Source organism: Anguilla rostrata, chromosome 8 (assembly GCF_018555375.3).
Source record: "Anguilla rostrata isolate EN2019 chromosome 8, ASM1855537v3, whole genome shotgun sequence".
Lineage (NCBI taxonomy): Eukaryota > Metazoa > Chordata > Actinopteri > Anguilliformes > Anguillidae > Anguilla > Anguilla rostrata.
The window spans coordinates 43,808,867-43,829,578 of record NC_057940.1 but is presented as its reverse complement, the minus strand read 5'-3'; the positions used below and the strand labels follow the sequence as shown (position 1 = coordinate 43,829,578).

At 39.0% G+C, this 20,712-nt stretch overlaps 1 long non-coding RNA gene across 1 annotated transcript in view; it reads left to right on the top strand.

The window, feature by feature from the left end:
* The first annotated feature begins 2,666 nt into the window (after positions 1 to 2,666).
* LOC135261793 (uncharacterized) overlaps positions 2,667 to 20,712 on the top strand; it is a 499,003-nt gene continuing 480,957 nt past the window's right edge. Inside the window, exon 1 of the long non-coding RNA XR_010332030.1 lies at positions 2,667 to 3,021. This is a non-coding gene — a long non-coding RNA (uncharacterized LOC135261793). The remainder of the gene's footprint in view (positions 3,022 to 20,712) is intronic.

Genomic DNA, 20,712 nt, shown 5'->3' with positions numbered 1-20,712 from the left:
CCAGCACAACTGCTGCGGGTAATATTAGCTCCTCGGCAACGGAGTATGGCTTTTTAGACTTCGCCCCTAGTAAAGACACTGCATATGACGCTTCGAGTGCTTTGGTTTATGTTGTTGATGCCTTTTGCATTGTCAACTGACATGATCTAAATTCTGAGAGCTTTCTCTTTAAAAAGTCGGGTTGTTTACCGACATGCGATGCGTTTTTAGTGTTTAGATGCCGCTGCAAGTGCGCGGGCTTCATGCAGTTATTAGCCAGCTTCTCTCCGCAAAAGAAACATTGCGGTTGTGGTGGATCGGCAGCTGTAGACATAAACCCAAACAGCGCACATTCTTCACGAAACTGCCAGGTTTTGACTGTTTGCTCGATCCTTGCCTTTTTTGAGGTTCGGAAGGATTTTTTGGAGGTCCGGGAGGATTTTTGCTGTTGCTCGCACGTTTTAGCCAGTTGTCCATTTTTTCCAACTACACAGCTAGGTAGCAGGTGAACTGCTGCTTGCATGCGTGCAGATGTTCCTTCTTGCTCGCTACTGTAAATTACATCTCATAAAAAACACGTTTTCAACGTACAAAAATGCCAAGTTACTCAAAAGTATTGATATCAAAATGACGCCAAGTTACGGTACTACAAACAATATAGGCTATCTTGCCTCACCGAAATGACATAAGATGTATTTCAAAGCAATGCTACCCAATATTTCCTTAGTTCTTTCAAGTCACTTGGCCCTGTGTTTTCTAATCTTACCATTTTACAAATTTGTGTAAATAGGTACCTGATGTTAAGCCTCCAGAGTGAACATGTGGAACATTTCTGTGCTCCTACCTGCACTTCCGGGGATTCCCCCTATAAATGAGGTCTTCTGCCTCTACCTCTCCCTTTTCAATTATTGTACTACATGGGAGAGGTAAGCAACATAATGGTCTCTTTATTAAATGATATGTATAAGGTTACGTGTTAGCTAAACGCACTGTGTAGTATGCTAATATGCTTCCTATGTGGTCTAATTTGTGTAGGAGCTCAAACTAATGTGCATGATTGACTAGAGGAATCCGTTATTTTATTTTTGTAACAGGTATGTTTCTGTTTTTCTGTGGCTCCTTGTAATACGGCTTGTGCGCTTTTTCTTTCTTTCGCCTTGTTTCCATCCCTCCCCGCTTCGCCCTTTCCTTCTTTTCAATTATTGTACTACATGGGAGAGGAGCTCAAACTAATGTGCATGATTGACCGGAGGAATCCGTTATTTCATTTTTGTAACAGAATAAACAGAGATCCAAAGATATTCTGGTCTGGGCTTCATTTTATTCTAAACACAATGCAGACAAGCTAGCCACCACTGGTTATACCTACAATAGAATAGATAACAATTAGGCAAGACTAGAATCTACACAGCATTCCCCTAAATGACATTTATATGAAACTTTATTGGGACACAGCCTACCTGTGCAAGATGACAGATTAAAGGGCAAGGTAGCGTGGCTTGGCCTTAAATGATTCAATTATTTCATTAGACTCCAAAGTCTCCGTAAGTTCCCTTTCAAACGCCAGCAACGAGAGGCTATGTAGTCTTCTTGTGACCATGGTCTGGTGCTGGATTTTATCCTGTTGCTAAATCTGTCCTCCTTGACATCAATGTTAAAGTGGCGGCAAGGTTGGCAAAATACAGCGTCTAGTTTAATGCTATAGGCTACTCTAGCCAACTGTACCATTTAGCCGAAAAACTCTTTCCACTGACTGTTTGGGTGACTGGGAAAGCACACAATTTGGGCTGGAATGCAGGTTCGCCTACTGCCGAGAGATCTGTAGAGTTAGCCATTTCTACGTCCTCTGATTCGGCCTCCACAGGCGTAGGTGCTGAAGGAGTCACACTTGTTCAGGGGGAGTTACACTGCAAGTCTCCCGTGATGCTCGCGGCTACTTGTGCATGTATCAACTTTTAAAAATTTGGTTGCTAGGCAGGCTGTGCATGACGGTGGATGTTGTTTTTTGACAAAAATAATTTAGAATTTATTTTTAAAAGAACAGTTATTATAATTAGACCATAATAGTCTAGGTTTCAAACAGAACGTTTTGAAAGGCTATAACTAAAAATTCATTCAGCATCTGATTTTTGGGTATGCTAGCTGCCTCTTTGGGTGGCACAGGCACACCCTGGAGCACCCGTGGCTACACCATTGGTCTATTTTACCCTCCATAATGCAGTTGCTTTAAAAAAAAAAAAATATATATATATATATATATATATATAGTAAAAAATAAAATGTATATATTTTTAAATCAAAATTTTATTAATTTATCAAATTCTCGTGTACCCCCTGCAACCTTCCCCCAGGGGTACGCATACCTCCGGTTGAACCACTGCTCTATGGTTACCTCATGACCCTGCTACAATCGCATTGCTTTTGTTCTTAACTAGTCAGAGATCAGTGCACCTAGTCAACACAATCAAAATTTTGGTAATATTTTTCTCTATTCTTTTCAGCCTAGCAGATTTTTTTATCTAGGAAAAATGTAAATGGTATTTTTTTTTAGATTTGTTGACCGCAAGAAAAAAACCAATCTCTGCAATTCTTAAACAGTGATCCTTGGGTTATTAATGGCCTCCCTCACCATCTTCCTCACAGTCCATGGGGACACCATGGACTTGCTTCCTCTTCCTGGCAAATTTGCAACCATTCCATATGTTTTACGCTTTTTTATTATTGCCCTACAGTGCTAAGTGGTATGTTTAACCGTTTATGTCTTTTTTTGTACCCATTACCAGACTTGTGACGGTAAATTACCACCGGTCTCTTCTGAATTGACAGTTATTTGGCTTTTCCCATGCTGATGGATGACAGAGGGATTTTGTATGCTTGTTACCTCATTTTTATTCTCTAGTGAAACTGGAAGTGATGGAATGACACAATATAGTTCCTTTAGACTGAAATGAACTAAATTAAGTATAATTATATTGCCAATTTCATTTTGTTTAATTTTACTTACAATAATTGTTAGGGGTGTCAATAATTATGACACCTATGGTTTTCAGAAAATATTTGATTACTTAATAAAAAACATTGAAGCATGAGAGTAAATGTATTGAAATAAAGGTTTATAGTTTTCCCATATGTTTGAACATAACATATAGATTATTATCTGTATCATTTATTCTACGCAGCCTTTTTTCTTAGTTTTTTTTAAGGGTGCCAATAATTCTGGAGCCCACTGCATATATTTTTAACCTAATAAAACTTTCACAGTACGTTTTTTTAAATTATTTTTTGAAATATATGAGTTCAAAAAGATGAATGAAGCTGGTGGGTTTTTTTTTTTGTTAACGAAAAATTGAACAGAAAATGTGACGGGAAGCTTCATAGTGAGCACTCTGATTAGGAACTAATCAGATTCACTGATTGGACCTGAACCAAGTGCAGCACCTCCACCTGATGAAGGGGTCTAAAGTCATTCTTCTATTAATACCAACCATGCCTTCTCACTCAGTCCTTTGGAAATAGAGCATGTTCTGCCAATGCATCCCGATTGAGAGACTGAGAGGCAATTCTGTTTCTCCCCAGTAGATGTCCTCAGTAGTACAGTAAGATAATTCAATAAACACATTTTAACTAGATTTAAACTTGGACCCTTGTCATATCAATAAATAAGCCTTTGCTAGATGAGATTTAACTGCCCCCTCCCTTGAACCATGCTGTATTCATAATGACATCATCATTTCTTATGCTTATCATTTTTTCAGGCATCTTTTAACTTTGGTGGAGATTTGCTCTAGATTGGAGAGGAAATTGATGCCTATATGTTTAAAACTATGAACAAAAAGTGGGATTTAAACTTCTTTGATGGCATAATGTTGTCTGCCTTAAAATAAAACAAAGTGCCAGTGGTGAGCCATTGTTGAGAAGAAGGTAAAGAATAAAGATTTCTTTCACTGTGGAGTTTTCTGCAGTCCCAGGCATAAGTCTAATAACCTAAATCACAGATCACATCATCCTTGTTTGTGCTTCATGGGCCCACAGTTGAAGAGATTTCAATCCAGACTGGACTGAAATTTGTATTGGTGGTGGGTGGTGGCAGGGACGTAATGAGGAGGGGGACTGTGCTGGCCCCTAGAAACCTGAGATACAGAAAGCTATAGATGGAGGCAAGAGAAGACACCAGGCCCAGAGTGGAGATGGATGACGATGAACCCACCCCCCTCTCTGGGATCAAGGAACAGGTCAAAAAGAGGTCATGACACCCCTCACTTTCAATTTCAGCTATTATTTCCCAGAAGCCCCTTCTTTCCCACTTTTTACTCTCTCTTGTTCTCAGATTTCCCCCCAGTTTGCCCCTTTTCCCACAGAAGGGACAAACGGTGGCAAAAACAGAAGATTGTGAGCAGCTTGGTTCCTGACTCTCACAATTCAGTCAGACAACTCACAATTTGAATTAAGCAATATATATTGACACAAAGTAAAAGCAACTCAGCCTCTTGGCATCAAGGCTCTGCCTCTTATGACTCCTTGTTGCACAGGTGAAGTCAGAAACAAGTGTGAAGGAAAAAAATGAAATTTCTCTAATTGTGATACTGAACATTTCATTTAAGAAGTTATGAGAAAAATCCTCTTTGGGGGCCTGCGCAGTGGTGTGTCAAACAAAAATAAATATGCGGAGTGACACAATGTCACTGTGGCAGTGAATGCAGTTCGGAGGTGCGCACATTACAAGAAATAAAAAGCGGTCCATGATAAATGAGTATTGTATCTTATCAGTGACCTTTGGTATTGCCAGCTGAGGCCAAAAGTTTTCATACACCTAGGCTAAAGATATTCAAGCTCAGTTTTTCAGAACTGTTACCATACATTTCTTTTGGCAAGTCAATTAGGGCATCTACTTTGTTCACATCAGAGGTCATTTTAAAACAATCAATTAGACACACATTTATTTCAGCTTTAATTCACTATATCAGAATTCCAGTGGGTCAAGTTGACTCTCTTTAAACAGTCTGGATGATTCCAGAAATATGATGTATTGACTTTTTAGAAGCTTCTGATTAGCCAATTGTCATAATAAGGAGTTAATTGGCACCTGTGGCTGTATTTAAGGGCCTACCTTTAGAGCCATGGCCTTTTGCCCTTGATACCATGGGAAAATCCAAGCAACTCAGCCAAGAACTCAGAGCATCTGCAAAAACAATTGTATGCAAATATAAAAATCTTGGGACCGCACAAACACTGCATTGTTCAGGAAGGAGGCACAAATTAACTCCCACGGCTGAAAGAACTTTGGTCTGAAAGGTTCAACTGAACCCCAGGACAACAACAAAGGAACTGTTGAAGGAGTTGGAGGCATCAGGTACCAAAGTATCTACATCCACCATTAAGAGAATCCTATATCATCATGGCCTGAAAGGCTGTCGCACAAGGAAGATGCCCCTACTCCAAGACCGGCATAAAAAAGCCAGAATGAAGTTTGTAGGTGATCACCAGGATGAAGACCAAGCCTTTTGGAGGAGTGTTCTCTGATCAGATGTTTTGCCAAATGACCAGCACTATGTATGGAGGAAAAGGGTGAGGCTTTTAATCTGAAGAACACCATCCCAACTGTGAATCATGGGGGTGGCAGCATCATGTTGTGGGGGTGTTTTGCTGGAAAAGGGAGTGGTGCACTTCAGAAACTAGATGGCATCATGAGAAAGGAGGATTATCTAGAAATACTGAAGCAACACCTCAAGACATCAGCTAGAAAGTTAAAACTTGGTCACAACTGGGTCTTCCAGCAGGACAATGATCCTAAGCATACCTCCAAAGTTGTAACAAAATGGCTGAAAGACAACAAAGTGTCTGAATTGAACTGTGGACTGTAGACTTGTGGTGCTGTCACTTTAAATTACGTGCACACGGTGCGACCAGTTGGTCAGAATGTCTACCACCGCCGTGTGAATAAAGCAGTTTGGAGTGTGTGAACTTCTACAAGTCTGCTATCGAGTTTACAGAGACTTGCATGGACTGAACTAAAAAAGCATGTCCGAGCAAGGAGGCCCACAAACCTGACTGAGTTACACAAGTTCTGTCAGGAGGAATGGGCAAAAATTCCGGCAAAGTATTGTTAGGAGCTTGTGGAAGGCTACCCCAAGCGTTTGATTCCAGTTTAGGAATTAAAAGGCAATGCCACCAAATACTAACAAAGTGTATGTAAACTTTTGACCCACTGAAAATCTGATATAGTTCATAAAAGCTGAAATAAATCTGTCTTTTAGCTATTATTTTGATATGACCTCGTATGGAAATAAAGTAGATACCCTAACTGACTACCCTAACACAGGAAATGTATGGTAACATGAAATGTGTGGTGGTGTGAAAAATTTAGTTTGTGTCATAGACAGCCTGGGTGTATGTAAACTTTTAGCCTCAACTGTACTTATTGTACATTGTCGCTTTGGATAAAAGCATCTGCCAAATAAATGTAATGGTTTGGCACCATCATTACGCAACTTGATATATACAGTCACCCGTTTAGTATTTTTGATCGCCCATGAAAGTAATCAGGGGAGCTGGCATAAATAATCTGTCTATCAAATTCCCTGGCATAATTATTTGTCTGTATTGTGGAGAAACTGATCTGCAGTAATTTCATAACTGCACCATGCAGTGAGGGGAAACAGGGAATCAAACGTAGACCAAACAGATGAATGGTAATTTCACTGTCCTGTATTGGAGTCAAACATTAGACCATAACACACTAAGAACAGTAAGAACAGCAACATAATCAGTTGTATTTGTATTTCTTTAGTCTTACAGTATGCCTGAGTTTTTCCTCTTCAGTATTAATCCCCAACAAGGCTACAAAATGAGCTGTCTCCCTGAAATTCTGTGAAGGGGAGCCCGGGGCACAACCTTTTAACACTTTTAGGTTTTCGCTTATTTAAAAAAAATATACGCATTTTAAAGTAAATATTTGTCACGTACAAAGAAGATACATGTCTTTGCTATTGTATGATTATAGACCATCAGTACAGGTTAATGATATTCCTGTTAATTACAGTTTTACAGTATGGCAGGCCCCATAGTCAGTTCATTGATTGTTAACTCTTGAAGTTTTAAAATCATCCCATGAGAAGCGACTGCTATTATGCATTAGTGCAAACAAATAAATCATTCTTGCTCTGGTGCACCTATGTAAAATTCCCATGTTTCAACCTGCCCAGCCATGGTTTGAGTCCTGGTCTCCCCTACTGCAAATTAAAAGTATGCAGAGAGTATGCACCTTCTCACAAGAAGTTTTTTTTTTTTTTTTTTTCAGAAATACCTCTGCATAATATTCTCTGCATAGAAAGTTGCACAGCATCCTTTTTATGTTTTTGTGTTTACAGACTAGTCATTGTGCAGTAAATGCTTACACTGGCCAATCTTAACATCTGCTGCCTTGAAGTTCCTACTTTTTACCAAAAATAATTTTGCTTATGGGAAAACGTTCTGTCATGAATGGAACTCAAACCCATTCCAGGCACTTAGGCAGAATTACACCTAGATTTCCTTCATCCATATTCTACTTATTTGTTTTCCCATTTCATTTTTTTTATCCCACAGAGCACACATCTGCTTTGGTTGTTGTTTTGATTGAACTTGGTGACTAACGCTGTGGAACGTACCCTTGTGGTGTCTTTGGGAAACACATTCAAAGCCTCGAAATTGGTGCCGGCAGTTTTCTGTCGTACCAAAATGCTTATGTTACTTTGAAGAGCATGCCATTTTAAATGATTAAAGTGGCACTTTTCTGTGTTAAATCCTTGTTTGTAAGGTTGGCAATGCCTATGAGTCCACTAACCCCATTTGTAATTAGAATAAATCAAGAGCCAATTTGCTATTGTGGCTTTGGAAAGGAAATAACATAGAAGACCACTTAGTCACTCTCTGTTATACAATGCAGTTGTAAATGAGGGAACAATGTCTTCCACACACTAATCTGACGACATGGAGGCTTACAGGAGTAAATCATTGATTGTACAGCCCAATCCTGGAACAGAAGCCTGCTCATGGATTTATCTCTTAGGGGTGTTAGTTGTTCATTGTGTAACAATATTAATTTAGTACCACTTTATAATTGTGTATAAAGGCTTCAATGTTTCCCAAAATTTATTTTCACATGGATAAAGCAACACCAACAGAACAAAACAGAGCTTGGACTTTTCACCTTTGGGTGGCAGTGCCGGGATCTTTTCTTGCACAAAATGCATTTGCAGGGCTAAGTTAGATTTGTATTTTATTTTTTACTATGTCACTTATCAAATGGTGTTTTAGTGTCTATTATCCCTTTAATGTACAGTTATCCCTTTCCATGTACAGTTAAATGCAAAGGTGACACAGTTTCTGTTGCCTTGGATTTGAAATTAAACAATGAATACGATTTAAGTGCAGACTGTCAGCTTTAGTTTGAGGGCATTTACTTCCATATTCAGTGATCTGTGTAACTATCACAGCCATTTTTTATGCATAACCCAGTAATTTTAGGGGAGCTAAAGTAACTGGACAATTTCTGCTCAGCTGTTGTTTGGCCTGCTGTGTCTTTGCATCTTTAGATCATGCACAAGAAAGCTAACAAAAAGTCTAGAGTTGATTCTAGGTGTGGAATTTGCATTTGGAGTCTGTTGCTGTTGTCTCCCTCTTCTACTGTGGAGTGGATCAATAACACTCCAGGATGGAGGCATAGATGATGTGAAAAATACAACCATAAAGAGAAGACAACACTAGTACAACCTCATGGTGCAATCCACTGGTACACCTCAGTAACAAAATGCCCGGGTTAGAGTTAGATAAAAAGTGCATTAAAACAGTAAAAATTACTAACAGTATAACAGTAATAGTACGGTTCTGGAACAGAGTCTTATGGACAGATGAGATGAGTATTAACCTGAACCAAAGTGATAGAAAGAAAAAAGAGTTGGAAGAAAGGAACTGCTCATCATCCAATCACCCCTCACTGGCACAAATATTTTCATTCATGATGTGACAGCTCATACAGCAGCAGGATGAATTCTAAAATGAACTGAAACATCTGCTCTGATCCAAGCAATTCCCTCAAAACTCCTTGGACAGCATTTCGCCTTGCAGCAGGACTTATTGCTCCCTTAATGTGCTCCTTCTTAGCTCCCGCTTCCAAGTTTGGAAGTCGTAATTATAATGTCACACATTCAAGTGCTCTTGGTTGGAAATAAACAACAAAATGGATGCACTATGGAAGCAAGTTTTTGGTGGCTATAGTATTTTATTTATTTTATTTAAGGCAAGAAGCACAGCACACTTTTTTTTCAGTCAACGTCTCAATGCATGCTGAAACGTGAGAACTACGAATTAACAGTATTCTTCTGAATACACTGCTTTGTTGGCATAAGTTGTCTGATTACTAACAGGCTATAACCACTAGCTTCATAGCAAAACTTACTAACAGGTGTAAGTATGCGGGAAAAAAAATTGTGACATTCTAAACTAAATACTAATAAAAAAATACTAAACACTGACATAAAATAACATTATATACAATATATATACAGTAGATAGAAAATGAATACACCCCCCTTCAAAGTTTTTACATCTTGTAGTGTCGTGGTCTGTAAATTTCATGGATTAAAATGGGACTTGTTTTGCCCTGATCCAAAGTATACAACATACCATATGAATGCAGTGAAATCATTTTAATTTGAAAAAGAGAGCATTTAATGAACAAAACTGAAATTTCCTCATTTTTTAAGTATACACCCCCTTGAGTCAATACTTGGTGGAAGCACCTTTGGCACCTTGTTCTGTCAGGACCACTGTCATCAAAGTAGATCTTTATTGACAATAAAGGCAATACAGTTATGTTTGGCGGTATGGCTCTGTTCTGGAGCTCTCCCGCCAACCACGCAGCCCGTGTGGATAAGGCCAGCAGCCAAACCCCCCTAGAGGGGTACACACACAACAGATCCAGCAGCAAAGCAAGTTCTTAACACATAGGGATGGAGCAATGCAATTTCTTAACACATAGGGATGGAGCAATACAAATTCTTAACATATAGGAATGGAGAAATGCAAATTCTTGACATATAGCGATGGAGCTGGGGTGGTGGAGGGGATTTACAAAGCAACGTGCAGCAGCTTGCATGCAGGAGGAGCAGCCGAATGAGTAGAGGGAGGCTGTTTAAGTAGACCGCCCTGTTAGTGAATGTACTGTGATAGGCGAACATCACTCATCTGAGCCATCAGCTGATTAATAAACCAGGGGAACATACTATGTGAGATGTAATATTAGGCTATGTGTACCGACAGCTTGTCGGTATTTCCCCTCGAGTGCCGAGATTTTAAATAAATCGGGGGAAATATACTAGGCTACTAACTGCATCAGTGTAAATGAATCCTCACTCAGCCAGAGCGCTTGACTTCGGGGCCTGCCAGAATAGCGAGCTCCACTTTAACTGAAATTTTTGTGGACCCGGTCAATCAATAACGTTCGTAGCTTCACGATGACCCACAGCGCGCCCAATAAGCTTTCAAGTGAGACGGGGCGAGTATCGAGCGTCTCGATGCCCATGCGAGAAGAGTGGCCGGAGCCCCGAAGAGATCGCAGGATGGCAAACTAGACGAGGCGGCAGCAAACCAAGATTCGTCATAGCATTCCTTTGTCGGTGGAGAAGAGAGGTCGTCGAGCTGCATGGGACGCCACGCAAAGTACCGTGCATGGAGAGAAGGGACAGAAAACAGTGCCAGTTGCGCAATAATGATGGAGTTCCTTTAGCATTTATCAGTTTTGGAGCGTTGAGGTGAATAATAAAAACTGTGAACAAAGGATAAATTTGAGTATGGAGATCGAGGGAGGGTCAAATCTCAGTCGAGTGTTATTCCCCACCTGAAAGCAAAAGGCAGTCAGAAATACCGCTCTAAAAGTGAATCTACGTAAGGATTAAAACACCTTGTCTTAAGTCAATACATTTGGATAAAGAGTAGGGAGGTTACTATCTTCAGGAATTTCTCAACCATTGAAGAGCAGCGGATGTCCGACAGGCTACCGCGAGATCCTCATCTAAACAATGATTCAGTGTCTTTAGGAGAAGGCATTCTAATCAACAGGAATACGGGCACAGTGGTATGAGGCGAGATGGCTACTGAAAATGCGGCGCAGAAGGAGGAGAAGTAATACCATGCAGAATCGTACATTTTTAATGTAGATTTGGCCAGTCCCGATCTCATGTAGTAGGAGGCGGACGACAGATATGTTTGCAAGACAGCATTTAGTCTAGCACCGTTTGGTCGAAGGTTGGGCATGGCAGGCTGGAAGGTGCGGCATCTGGACACAGGATTTGGAACTCCTGGAATTTAAACTGGGACAAATGGAATTTACCAAGCCAGGCGCCTTTACCGGCTTTTTTTATGAATTCGATAGCGTGATCTACTGTGGCATAGAATAGTGAAAATTGTTGTGAAGGAATAAGACTACTTTTTTCCGGAGTATTTGCGTGTGGCCATGCCTATGGGATTGATACGATAAAGCGGAAATGGCGAGCTATCGAATGGACCGATCATATAACCTTTCTCGGACTCTCATGAGAGCAGTTCGTCTACTATTCCTGGTTTGTGTAGAGCAGACCAAAGATTAGGGCAAACACAGGACACTTTGGGGAGAAAGGATAAATCAGCAAAAAACACGTGAGTCAACCCGGTTATCAAATAATGGACAAAACAACGGTTGGGATGCTGCTTCAGAGCTTTGCCCATCTCTGGAATGTTGACAGGCATAGATGGCTTTAATGCTTTTTCTTGTTTACAAGGCGCATTTGCCTGGGGCACACAGACTTGGGATGCCCGTCTCCGAAGTAGCTGCAAGCATGTATATATTTACAGTTACGAAATGCGCAGAAATTCTCATTGAAATTATGGCACAGCGGGGTTTGAAGGGCGGTCTTCACCTTGAATTCCCCACTAGGCTCGTGTTTTACTTTAGGGACTACGGGTTGGAGTGGTGACGCCGCCTTGGGGCAAAAGCTGGTGGTGTGGGTAAATGAACCGCACACTGATGCCCCGTGAAATGCCTACTAACTAGAGCCAAATCGAACACGGACCAATCAAGTCTCTGGATGTACATCGCCGCTTTAGCGAAAAAGGACCACAAATATGAATTTTCGACCCATTTTCCGTCTTTTTGCAGACCTCTTCAGGTTCTTCTCCAAAATCTCCCTGTATATAGCTCCATCCATCCTCCCTTCAATCTTGACAAGTTCCCCAGTCCCTTTCGTTGAGAAACATCCCCACAACATTATGCTGCCACCACCATGCTTCACAGTCAGGATGGTATTGTTTTGGTGATGGGCGGTGTTGGGTTTTCGCCAAACATAACGTTTGGCATTTATGCCAAAAAGTTCTATTTTGGTTTCATCTGACCACAAAACTTTATGCCAGTTTGTTGCAGGATCCTTAAGGTGTTTTTTTGCAAACTTAAAACGGGCCTCCAGATGGACCTTTTTGAGAAATGGCTTTTTTCTTGCCACCCTTCCATACAGGCCAGATGTGTGCAATATCTTTGATATTGTTGCATGATCCACATGTTGCCCTCTGTTGGTCATAAAACCCTGTAGATCTTTCAAGGTTTCCATTGGATTCCGGGTAGCCTCTCTGACCAATTGTCTTCTCTCCCGGTCATCTAGTTTAGATGGACGCCCTGATTTTGGCAGACTGTAGGTGGTGCATTACACTTTCCATTTCTTAATGATGGTCTTAACAGTGCTCAAAGGCATCTTCAAAGCCTTGGAAATCTTTTTATATCCCTCATCTGATGTGTACCTTTCCACAACTTTGTCATGGACTTGTTTTGGGAGATCTTTGGAGCCCATGCTGCTGCCTTTGTGTGAGACTGCACTTCCAAACAGAGGGACCATGGTAAACAGCTGTTTTTATTCACGTCATCAAGTTCATTGCTGTGATTCCACACAGGTGTAGGACAATGAGTTATTGTGTGATCTTGAAGGCAATTGGTTATTCATGAGATTGTTTAAGGGATGCTTCAGTAAAGGGGTGTATATTTATCAAACCAAGTTATTGCAATTGTTTATTTTTATTTAATGTTAGAATATTTTTATAATTCATGTTTCACGTTGAAATTGCTAAGTACTGTGTGTAGATTAGTAGGAAAAATACATAGATTTATTGCATTTTAATTCCAGGCTATAGGTCAACAAAATCTGAAAATTGTTCAAGGGGGTGTATTCATTTTCTATCCACTGTATACTGTGTGTATATATATATATATATATATATATATATATATATATAAAAGATGCTCTGTCTGCCTCCATAGAAAGATCCCAAGGAAGTGAGTTTCCCACTGGTAATTATGACTTTGTTAGGTCGTTAATGTAAGCACATCTTCATAAATACAATATTTCCGACAGCACATAATGGCAGCATAAGACCCCAAACATACTGCTAAAGCATCCAAGTTTTCCAGGGTCAAAAATTGTATTGTTCTTGGCTGACTAAGTCAATCACCCATCCTGAATCCAACTGAACATACATTTCATTTGCTGAAGACAAGATTGAAGGTAAAACACCCCAGAAACTAACAGGAACTGAAGTACTGCTGTACTAGTCTTCTAAATATGACAACATTACTTCAGATTACGATAATTCGTCCAATCACCTTTGCTCTCTAAAATTGGGGGACTATGTAGAAAAAATTCCTACATGGATCACCTGACATGGATGTAAATAAATTAAAGCTGACAGTCTGCAATTTATCTTCTATTCATTGTTTCATTTCAAATCCAATGTGCTGGAGTATAGAGCTAAAACAACAAAAATTGTGTCAATGTTAACTGTATTTGTATATGTATGTATAATGACTTTTTATTGTTTGGTGATCTCACCGGGGGCTGAAGCTTGGGAGAGTGAAGAGAGAAAATGAGGTGATTAAATTTTGGGCTGCAGCATGATTCTGATTTATAACACATGTATGATGCATTCATGCTGAAAAAGTTACGTTTCCTCCCACTGCTCTGATCTTGAGATTTCAGTGAAACAATCTAGAGCTTTTAATGGCCACTGGTGAAGTCCACATTGATATTAAGCCATTTGTTTGGATCAAAACATTTTAATGAAAAATCTGTATGAGTGAACCATAAAACATGCATAACTGCGTTACAGTCTAGCAAAATTAAATTTGCCTTTATTTTAAACTAAACATTTATGTTTGTGAATTTTAACTTGTGTTATTTGATACCTGTAGTGTGATGATCCTCAATACATTTTAAAGTTGTATTCAATCCAAATCCTACTGATTGTCACATAAAGTAAGTGAAATTGTATGACAAAATAGCTGATCACAGCAATGTTTATAAATGTTTTCACAGCTGTCCCCCGATTTAAGTACAAGCAAGCTACTCATCGATATTAAACTTTTTAATTGAAAAATGTATGCTATCATTTGGCTTCCATTTTTTGTTTATTCATTGAAATGATAAAAGCCATCTAAATATGCATTCCTGGGAAAGCTGAATCTTTGATTCCATTGATGGACACTGGGTGAGCCTCAGTTAACTCACTGAGCATTCTGTGAATCCATTCAGCATGTTTTCTTTTAACTTTCTTGGATCAGTGTTTCCGGCTTAACTTTCCCAGGCAAATTGGCTGAACTGTCACCAATTTCACAGTGACTTCTGTTATTAGAAAGCCAGCTGGCATGTTGCTTTTATTTGTTTCTTTTTTTACATTTATTTTTTTTTTTTTACTTTGTATGGCAAGCTGTGCTCTTTGCTGTATTGAACTGAAGTTTGTGTTTCCATAGTGACATAGCAGCAGGTTTTCTTCCTTAAAAGGGACATTGACTTCTATTTTCACTGTGTAACATCATGGATTTTAGTTCTCTGGCAGCCAGATTACATCACGTTGACTTGGGGTTTTTGAATCAGTCTGGCCATTTTGACTTGAACCAGATGTATATGAGTAATGAACTCATCTATGGCAGAGCCAGATGACACCTGGGCAAATGCAAATGATTTTTGCACTGAATTAAGTTGAATAAGCTGAAATAGTTATGTGCAATGCTGCTGACACCTTTGATGGGCTCATTCAAGCTAAAATGAAACAGAAACTTGGCAAATGGCTTAAATGAAGCAGGACACTTGTACCATGTAAAATATTTATAAATGAAGTGCCACAAATGCAAGAATCCTGGCGAAAATGAAAAAATTAAGTTGTTCTCTGAAATGGAATACTGACAGTTCACATAGATAAAACAGGGTAATATCCAGAAGTACTAAAGATCTATGAAGCAAAAAGCATATACCCTGGCCTTAGTGTTTCCAATTTTAGCCAAATTGTGCATTGCTATGAATGAAAACATAATCATACGTTTCACTGTACTGTTTTGACTCATATAACTCACTTTTGCATTGAAATTTCAAGTGGAAATTACTACCTTTTCATCATTTTATGGGTCTCTGAAATTAATAAAACGCTGTCTGTCCATTATAAGGCATATATATTTGCCCCTCATGATGTTTAAAGACCCTGTGCAGTCCAAATCATTATATTAAAATGCTTATATTATGACCAAAAACTATAAGGTTACTTACACATTGATTTTAAAAGTATTTCATACATGTATGGTAATGAATTAGATTTTTTTTTTCGACATATGGGGCGACATAGCTCAGGAGGTAAGAGCGGTTGTCTGGCACTTGGAGGGTTGCCGGTTTGATCCCCCGCCCTGGGGCATGTCGAAGTGTCCCTGAGCAAGACACCTAACCCCTAAGTGCTCCCAACGAGCTGATTTATTACCTTGCATGGCAGCCTTTCACCATTGGTGTGTGAGTGTGAATGAGAGGCATCAATTGTAAAGTATTTTGGATAAAAGTTCTATATAAATGCAGTCCATTTACCATTTTTCCTAAAAACTATACAATGCTCGACATTGCCGACTGGTGGAGTATTTGGTATTGGTGGTTTTCAGACCAAATTTGTGACTTCATGAATGTTTCTAATTTGCATTGACCAATGTGCGGTGGCCAAAAACTCACCCAGTATGAATATTTATGTAGTGTGTGCTCCCAAGTTCAAAGCTGTGACCAAATTCTCAAATTCATATTGCGTGGGTCTGCTGCTAACATTAACTATCCAGTTCAACAATGCCTTATTGTGTGATTAAAAATTGCAGAGATAGGAATGCATCTTTTCACGCCTTGCCAAAAGATCCAAGTCTCCGAAAGGTCTGGATCGATTATATAGAAAAACAAAATGGTGCACAGTTAGAAATATCAACGATGACAAAATTGTGCAGTACACATTTTACCCCTGATTCATTCTACAATTATGAACAGAAGAGGATGGGTTTTGCCAAGACAAAGTTTCTGAAGTCAGATGCTGTGCCAACTATCAATCAAGATCAAGATATGGTCTGTCTTTTTACTTTAGGTGTTTTACGCCTGCTACCTAGCTCAATGTGCATGAAACGCAAGATAGCTAACTAACCCAACCAGGGAATCCTAGATAGATTATCGATAGCATCAATGCTAATTAAGACTTTGCTTAATACGATCAGTTAAAATTAAAGTTACTTAACGTTGATATAGATTATATTACAAATCATAATGTTAGCCTTCCTAACCTTACTTTACTTCACTCTCGATGATGTTTAGCCTGAACGGACGCTTACCGGTTGAACGGAACCGGTTCCGGTAAGCATCCGTTCGGGCTAGATGACGTTCTGCTATTAATCGAATCAAGCCTACAAACTATAACGTTACCGTTGACCTCATCTCCCCAATTTACTTGCTGTCTGGATATTTACTTGCTGTCTGGCTATCGATAATTTTGCTAATGTAGCTATGAGCTGTACTTTTCTTGTGTAAATACAGCTAATGTCAGTTGTGTAACATTACTTTATTCTCCAGGCTGTTATAACGTTACTGCCACAAAAAAATAATCGATAATGTTATGTGCTAACATAGGTTATCCTATAACGTTAGGGTCCTATATTGTAGGCTGTAAGCGATGGGCTCATACATATACGGCTCAATATTTCTAATGCTGTTATTGCTGTACTCGTTATCATTAATTACGGTCATATGGTAACTAGGTAACGTTAGCTAACAACTGACGTTACGTGAAGTGAGCGCTGATCCAGGTCAGTGGGAGTGAGCGGCCCGGGCTGTCAATCAAAAGTGAATGCATAAATACTTAGGACAGAACTGACACGCCCAAGCAGTCTTGAGTCTGCTATATTAAGAAATTCGGGTTTTACATCAAAGCAGGTTTTTTATCTTTTCAAAGTCTAATAAGTAGAAAAAATACATATATACAGTATATTGTAATTTAGTAACTAAAAGAACAATTTAAATGTAAGAAAAGGGAGGCTGCACAGGGTCTTTAAGATGAAATATCACATTGACAAATAATGAAAAAACATTGTGACACACTGTGGTGCACATACCTAAATATGCAATCATTCACTCTTGCATGTTTTTTTTTACTCTACAGAATGTAATCTTTTGTTGCGTGGGGGTTGACCGGGGTCAAATACACATTTGTTTTGGAATCAAATACTTTTCTATGCTTTACTGATCTTGTCTGGTGTATTGTAACTATGAAACACTCTCAAAAAATGCACAAACTCTGCCTTCTGGGCCTTTTGGCCAGTTCAATTGCACCAGGCAAGATAAATAGAGCTCAGAAAAGTACTCCAAAACCAAAACAAAAACGTATTTGTCCAAGGTGTGATATACTCTCTCAACATTTTTTATATCAAAATAAAAATCAAAATGAAAAAATACATGATAAAACATACAGTAAAGATTATATTTCAATAAACACTTACATGTTTATATATATATATAAACTAGAATCATACTGGATGTTGTTGTCACTTGTTAAAGTGACTCCAGTAGCAGAATACTGTATGTTGTCACTGAGAGGCAAACCTTATCGAAGCCTCCCTTTTACAATTATCATGAGTTAACAAGTGAGGCGTAACAATATGATCTGTTCCATCCACATTTAGCAAGCTCTAGGCAAAAATGTGATGTGGTACAGAAAAAATAAAAACAGAAAGCCTTCTCTATCACTCAAATCTTCAGGTTTCATATTCTTTTGGGAGTGCAATCCCACCACTGAACTCACATGCGTAGGTTTGGGGTGAGACAAGGAGAAATGCTGCTCCCAGTATTTTCTTATGAATTTATTGCTAGACTAGCTAGTATACTTGTGAGACTTGACGTTTGACTACATGAGACTAGGTGGTCCAGCAGTGTATCTCCCCCAAAGTTGAAATTAAACCTATGGCTAAACTGAGTTCAGTAAGTTTTGTAATGGCCTGTAATAACTGCAATAGAGGTGGCAAAGGAGAGTTTTGAATAATTTGTGCAATACTTGCAGCTATACTCTGCAAAAAAGATACCTTTTTTGTCTGGAAAACAGTAACTGTCATCCACATTTGAGGTGTGGATCTGATCCTTATACCCCAAGATCAAAGGGTAACAACATCCATACCAATGATTTGCAAATGTATTATCTCCAGCAGGGTCCTGAAGTGGAATGCCACGATTATACATAGAACTGGGACATGGTTTCTGCACCCACTTTTTTGCTTTCATCTTTATCTCTGTTGACATGGAGCATTGTTCCTGTTATCCCGAGGTCCCCAGCTCTAACAGTGCAAGCCTAACCTCGGAAAATGTTGTAATATATTTGAAAATTATTTAAGGTAATTTAAACTCAATCGGTGTCAGAGGAGCAACAGTGGGCCGAGACAGATGAGCGATCTGTTGAGAGTGATAAATGAATAAATAAACAGCTATCCAATTCAGAGCATTTATTCCTGTTCATCTAACAGTATATCAACATATTTGTTTTCAGAACAGAGGTACAAACACGACATGCCTAAATTCTGCACATAGTCAAAGATAACTGTATTTTGGTATTATTTTATTATGTATTTATTACTGTCTACTTTTGTATTAACGCAGCCTTAATGTATTACAAGGGCTAATTGTGACTGGGAAATCGTTTGTCTGGTACATATTGTGCACATGCTTAAAAATCTATCTGAATCAATTCACATTGGTTTTCATTCAGCAAGTTCATTAGCTTTGTAAAGGGAGTTTGGATATTTTTTGGAGATTTTCAATGCCATGCTGCATTTTTAAAACAATTAATATTAATGGGAAAAGTCAGCCATAATGCACTCATATATTTATATCTTCCTCTTAGAGCAACAGCACTCTTTATACAGAAGGGATTTGCAAAACAAGCTTTCACTTCATGGATATTCATCCCTGTCCCAGCAGGCCACTACAGCCTGTCTATTGTTGTACAGGCTTCATGCCAGCAGTGCTTTACAGGCCTATAAATCTGTCAGAGAAGAAGGGGGCCAATATTGACCCAGGAGGTTTAGCAGCAACTTTTTTTCTTCATCCTTATTCTATTGAATTGAAACCACATCTTAGGGTCCAGAGGCATTCCACACTAATACCAAGGCTCAAACCAATCTGTCATTCATGTCATGAAACAACTATTGTGGCTGCATTTGGGTGAAGGGGCAGTGAATGGTCAATGCCAGATGGGCTATTAAGAGAGGGCTTGGGAGTTGTGATCCTTTGGTGGGGGGTATCACAGGCTTTATCTGTACTTTAAGGGTGGTGAAGTTTGTACATGGAAGGTTAACTTAAATCAGTATTAGATACTGTATGTCAGTTCAGCTATGATGCTTTCATAATAATAATTTAAAAAGTCCATGGTTGTGGTTGAAATGTACATATATAAATTGCAAATAGCAAAATTAATCTTGAATTTAGAATATATGAAATGGATTTAATCTGCATTGTAAAAATATATATTTTGGTTGCACATTATGCTGGGCATTAAAGACAAAAAAAAAGAATGTGAATTTTGTACTATCAATATCTGCAACTAAATATTCAATATTACCATTGGTTTGTCTTTATCTTGTGCCTTTCAAGATTGAGCGGTCATTTACTGTCTTGAACAATCCGTTTGCGAAATAAACATGCAAATAGAAAGCAGGGGCAGGCATTTACATTGGCCACATGCACTTGCATTGTATGCCATTGTAACTCTTTTCAGTTCGTTCTGGTTTGATTGGTAACTGTTTTATCCAGTAGAGGACCGTATAAGCTTTCCAACAGTGTATGCAATGTTTTGTTGGAATTTTATAATGAAGATTAAGAGCCTCCTGCAATAGTTTCCTGAGTTTCAACCACAACATTAACCAGTAGGCGTGGTCCTCCAATTGTGAATCCCCCTCACAAACCAATCCCTGCCTCAGTAATGTAAATGATACTGGTCTTTGTATTGCTCAAATCTGGAGCAATACAAATACAAGCCTTAAATAGAACATCCCCTAAATGGGCGAGGATTAGCCAGACTTGGCATCTGCACGATGGGGTTAAGGACTCTAGCCAGATATTTAAGGAGCCTGGTAAGATTCAAATTAAGAATCTTGGCAAAATCCTAATTAAGATTTTAACCAGGGTCATCAAGAAAAGTAGGTTTTTTTTGTCCAATTTCATTCCAAGAAAATCTTAGGCATGCTACGTATTAGAAAGGTAAGTAGATAAGTTTTGGGTAGATAAGTAAAAATCACAATAACCTGGACTGTTTTGCCCATGGAAATGTACTACAGGCAGGGTGGTTGAACCTTGAATTCAGTGGTCTGTTCAAAATGTTGTCTGATCTTACACATTTTCACTTCCAACAAGC